The 5,967-nt window shown below is 50.9% G+C and overlaps 1 pseudogene across 1 annotated transcript in view; it reads left to right on the top strand.

The window, feature by feature from the left end:
* LOC109878905 (tuberin-like) overlaps positions 1 to 5,967 on the top strand; it is a 71,820-nt pseudogene that overhangs the window by 22,357 nt on the left and 43,496 nt on the right. The window contains exons 8-9 of the transcript XR_004206488.1: positions 302 to 383; positions 484 to 641. The product of XR_004206488.1 is annotated as a tuberin-like (transcript). The remainder of the gene's footprint in view (positions 1 to 301; positions 384 to 483; positions 642 to 5,967) is intronic.

The following is a 5,967-nucleotide window of genomic DNA, read 5'->3' as shown; positions in this document are numbered from 1 at the left end:
TCTCTCTCTCTCTCTCTCTCTGGGTCTCTCTCTCTCTCTGGGTCTCTCTCTGGGTCTCTCTCTCTCTCTCTCTCTTGGGTCTCTCTCTCTCTCTCTGGGTCTCTCTCTGGGTCTCTCTCTCTCTCTCTCTCTGGGTCTCTCTCTCTCTCTCTCTCTCTCTCTCTCTCTCTCTCTCTGGGTCTCTCTCTCTCTCTCTCTCTGGGTCTCTCTCTCTCTCTCTCTCTCTCTCTCTCTCTCTCTCTGGGTCTCTCTCTCTCTCTCTCTCTGGGTCTCTCTCTCTCTCTCTTTCTTTCCCCCCTAGGAATGAGAGTCGAGGTGTGATCAGGATCAAAGTGCTTCACATCCTCTCCTTTGTCCTCAGCACCAACCGCCAGCTCTACGAGGTACACACCCACTCACTCACCATCAAACTATTCTCCTTCACTCCCTCTCCCGTTCTCTCCAATCTCTCCCTGTGTGTTCATTCTGTCTTCTCCTTCCCAGGAGGAGCTGATCGAGGTGGTGGTGGTTCCTCAGCTCAGTGGGATAGCAGAGGACAGAGACCTGGCTGTGAGGAGGAACAGGCTACCCAGCTACTGGTGGACCTGGCTGAGAGCTGTAGTACACACCACTTCACCAGCCTCCTGGACATCATTCAGAGGGTAGGAGACACACACACCACTTCACCAGCCTCCTGGAGGGTAGGAGACACACACACCACTTCACCAAGCCTCCTGGAGGGTAGGATACACACACACACCACTTCACAAGCCTCCTGGAGGGTAGGAGACACACACACACCACTTCACAAGCCTCCTGGAGATTAGGAGACACACACACCACTTCATCAGCCTCCTGGAGGGTAGGAGACACACACCACTTCATCAGCCTCCTGGAGGGTAGGAGACACACACACACCACTTCATCAGCCTCCTGGAGGGTAGGAGAGACACACACACCACTTCATCAGCCTCCTGGAGGGTAGGAGACACACACCACCACTTCACCAGCCTCCTGCAGGGTAGGAGAGACACACGCACACCACTTCACCAGCCTCCTGCAGGGTAGGAGAGACACACACACCACTTCACCAGCCTCCTGCAGGGTAGGAGAGGACACACACACACACCACTTCACCAGCCTCCTGCAGGGTAGGAGAGACACACACACACACCACTTCACCAGCCTCCTGCAGGGTAGGAGAGACACACACACACACCACTTCACCAGCCTCCTGCAGGGTAGGAGAGACACATACCACTTCACCAGCCTCCTGCAGGGTAGGAGAGACACACACACCACTTCACCAGCCTCCTGCAGGGTAGGTGAGACACACACACACACCATTTCACCAGCCTCCTGCAGGGTAGGAGAGACACACATACACACCACTTCACCAGCCTCCTGCAGGGTAGGAGAGACACACACCACTTCACCAGCCTCCTGCAGGGAGGAGAGACACACACCCACACACACCACTTCACCAGCCTCCTGCAGGGTAGGAGAGACACACACACACACACACCACTTCACCAGCCTCCTGCAGGGTAGGAGAGACCACACACAACCACTTCACCAGCCTCCTGCAGGGTAGGAGAGACACACACACCACTTCACAGCTCCTGCAGGGTAGGAGAGACACACACACACACAACTTCACCAGCCTCCTGCAGGGTAGGAGAGACACACACCACCACCATTTCACCAGCCTCCTGCAGGGTAGGAGAGACACACATACAACCATTTCACCAGCCTCCTGCAGGGTAGGAGAGACACACATACACCACTTCACCAGCCTCCTGCAGGGTAGGAGAGACACACATACACCACTTCACCAGCCTCCTGCAGGGTAGGAGAGCACACACACTTCACCAGCCTCCTGCAGGGTAGGAGAGACACAACACACACAACCACTTCACCAGCCTCCTGCAGGGTAGGAGAGACACACACACCACTTCACCAGCCTCGCTGCAGGGTAGGAGACACACACACCACTTCATCAGCCTCCTGGAGGGTAGGAGACACACACACACCACTTCACCAGCCTCCTGGAGGGTAGGAGACACCACACACACCACTTCACCAGCCTCCTGCAGGGTAGGAGACACACACACCACTTCACCAGCCTCCTGCAGGGTAGGAGACACACACACCACTTCACCAGCCTCCTGCAGGGTAGGAGACACACACACACTTCACCAGCCTCCTGCAGGGTAGGAGACACCACACACCACTTCACCAGCCTCCTGCAGGGTAGGAGACACACACACCCACTTCACCAGCCTCCTGGAGGGTAGGAGACACACACACCACTTCACCAGCCTCTGCAGGGTAGGAGACACACACACCACTTCACCAGCCTCCTGCAGGGTAGGAGACACACACACCACTTCACCAGCCTCCTGCAGGGTAGGAGAACACACACCACTTCACCAGCCTCCTGCAGGGTAGGAGACACACACACCACTTCACCAGCCTCCTGGAGGGTAGGAGACACACACACCACTTCACCAGCCTCCTGGAGGGTAGGAGACACACACCACTTCACCAGCCTCCTGGAGGGTAGGAGACACACACACCACTTCACCAGCCTCCTGCAGGGTAGGAGAGAGTGTTAAGATTGTGTGTGTAAAGTTAAAGGACCAATCAGCAGATGAAACGACAGCAAGTGGTTACCCTGTCTTTGTTTAAGTTGGAGGCTGAGGGACGGGAGCAGGAGGAATGTAACCGTTGGAGGCTGAGGGACGGAGCAGGAGGAATGTAACCGTTGGAGGCTGAGGGACGGAGCAGGAGGAATGTAACCGTTGGAGGCTGAGGGACGGAACAGGAGAAATGTAACCGTTGGAGGCTGAGGGATGGAGCAGGAGAAATGTAACGTTGGAGGCTGAGGGATGGAGCAGGAGAAATGTAACCGTTGGAGGCTGAGGGACGGAGCAGGAGAAATGTAACCGTTGGAGGCTGAGGGATGGAGCAGGAGAAATGTAACCGTTGGAGGCTGAGGGACGGAGCAGGAGAAATGTAACCGTTGGAGGCTGAGGGACGGAACAGGAGAAATGTAACCGTTGGAGGCTGAGGGATGGGGAGGAGAAATGTAACCGTTGGAGGCTGAGGGACGGAGCAGGAGAAATGTAACCGTTGGAGGCTGAGGGATAGAACAGGAGAAATGTAACCGTTGGAGGCTGAGGGACGGAACAGGAGAAATGTAACCGTTGGAGGCTGAGGGATAGAACAGGAGAAATGTAACCGTTGGAGGCTGAGGGACGGAGCAGGAGAAATGTAACCGTTGGAGGCTGAGGGACGGAACAGGAGAAATGTAACCGTTGGAGGCTGAGGGATGGGGAGGAGAAATGTAACCGTTGGAGGCTGAGGGACGGAGCAGGAGAAATGTAACCTCTCTCAGATTCATAGACAGAGCTGAGGATGCAAGGATCAACCATCCATAAAGACAAATAACTCAGAATATCAGAGCGAGCATGTGGAAGTTATATTCTTCAGATTCAACGGGTTCGTATCAATCATATGAGTCCTCGGAAGGATGTAGCAACTACAGATTGTCCCTTTTAAAAGGTGTTTACGGTGTTTGTTTGTGAGAGGTTGTTCTCTCTCTTGCTCGGATCCCTGCTTCTTCAACTGCATTGCTTGTTGTTTGGGGCTTTAGGTTTCTGTAGAATGGAGAAAGGGCGTCATAAATACGTCAAATCCAATGTTATTGGTCACGTACACATGTTTAGCAGATGTTATTGGTCACATATACATGGTTAGCAGATGTTATTGGTCACATACACATGGTTAGCAGATGTTATTGGTCACATACACATGGTTAGCAGATGTTAATGGTCACATACACATGGTTAGCAGATGTTATTGGTCACATACACATGGTTAGAGATGTTATTGGTCACATACACATGGTTAGCAGATGTTATTGGTCACATACACATGGTTAGCAGATGTTATTGGTCACATACACATGGTTAGCAGATGTTATTGGTCACGTACACATGGTTAGCAGATGTTATTGGTCACGTACACATGGTTAGCAGATGTTATTGGTCACGTACACATGGTTAGCAGATGTTATTGGTCACGTACACATGGTTAGCAGATGTTATTGGTCACGTACACATGGTTAGCAGATGTTATTGGTCACGTACACATGGTTAGCAGATGTTATTGGTCACGTACACATGGTTAGCAGATGTTATTGGTCACGTACACATGGTTAGCAGATGTTATTGGTCACGTACACATGGTTAGCAGATGTTATTGGTCACGTACACATGGTTAGCAGATGTTATTGGTCACGTACACATGGTTAGCAGATGTTATTGGTCACGTACACATGGTTAGCAGATGTTATTGGTCACGTACACATGGTTAGCAGATGTTATTGGTCACGCACACATGGTTAGCAGATGTTATTGGTCACGCACACATGGTTAGCAGATGTTATTGGTCACGCACACATGGTTAGCAGATGTTATTGGTCACGCACACATGGTTAGCAGATGTTATTGGTCACGCACACATGGTTAGCAGATGTTATTGGTCACGCACACATGGTTAGCAGATGTTATTGGTCACGCACACATGGTTAGCAGATGTTATTGGTCACGCACACATGGTTAGCAGATGTTATTGGTCACATACATGGTTAGCAGATGTTAATGAGAGTGTAGCGAAATGCTTGTGCTTCTAGTTCCGACCATGCAGTAATATCTACCAAGCAATCTAACCTAACAGTTTCACAACAACTGCCTTATACACACAAGTGTAAAGGAATGAATAAGAATATGTACATATAAATATATGAATGAGTGATGACCGAACGGCATAGGCAAGATGCAGTCGATGGTATAGAGTACAGTATATACATATGAGATGAGTAATGTAGGAAACATTATATTAAGTGGCATTGTTTAAAGTGGCTAGTGAAACATTTATTACATCCAAATTTTAACTATTGAAGTGGCTAGAGATTTGAGTCAGTGTGTTGGCAGCAGCCACTCGATGTTAGTGGTGGCTGTTTAACAGTCTGATGGCCTTGAGATAGAAGCTGTTTTTCAGTCTCTCGGTCCCAGCTTCGATGCACCTGTACTGACCTCGCCTTCTGGATGATAGCGGGGTGAACAGGCAGTGGCTCGGGTGGTTGTTGTCCTTGATGATCTTTATGGCCTTCCTGTGACATCGAGTGGTGTAGGTGTCCTGGAGGGCAGGTAGTTTAATTTTTTATTTTACCTTTATTTTACTAGGCAAGTCAGTTAAGAACAAATTCTTATTTTCAATAACGGCCTAGGAACAGTGGGTTAACTGCCTGTTCAAGGGCAGAACGACAGATTTTGTACCTTGTCAGCTCGGGGATTTGAACTTGCAACCTTTCGGTTACTAGTCCAATGCTCTAACCACTAGGCTACACTGTCGCCCCCGGTGATGCTTTGTGCAGACCTCACTACCCTCACTACCCTCTGGAGAGCCTTACGGTTGTGGGCGGAGCAGACCTCACTACCCTCTGGAGAGCCTTACGGTTGTGGGCGGAGCAGACCTCACTACCCTCTGGAGAGCCTTACGGTTGTGGGCGGAGCAGACCTCACTACCTTCTGGAGAGCCTTACGGGTGTGGGCGGAGCAGTTCCCGTACCAGGCGGTGATACAGCCCGACAGGATGCTCTCGATTGTGCATCTGTAAAAGTTTGAGTGTTTTCGTTGACAAGCCAAATTTCTTAAACCTCCTGAGGTTGCGCCCTCTTCACCACGCTGTATGTGTGGGTGGACCATTTCAGTTTGTCCCTGATTTGTACACCGAGGAACTTAAAACTTTCCACCTTCTCCACAGCCGTCCCGTCGATGTGGATGGGGGGCGTGCTCCCTCTGCTGTTTCCTGAAGTCCACGATCATCTCCTTTGTTTTGTTGTCGTTGAGTAAGAGATATTTTCCTGACACCACACTGCGAGGACCCTCACCTCCTCCCTGTAGGCAGTCTCGTCGTTGT

The sequence above is a fragment of the Oncorhynchus kisutch genome, unplaced genomic scaffold (assembly GCF_002021735.2).
Source record: "Oncorhynchus kisutch isolate 150728-3 unplaced genomic scaffold, Okis_V2 Okis01b-Okis20b_hom, whole genome shotgun sequence".
Taxonomy (NCBI): domain Eukaryota; kingdom Metazoa; phylum Chordata; class Actinopteri; order Salmoniformes; family Salmonidae; genus Oncorhynchus; species Oncorhynchus kisutch.
This window is presented reverse-complemented; position numbering and strand designations above follow the sequence as displayed.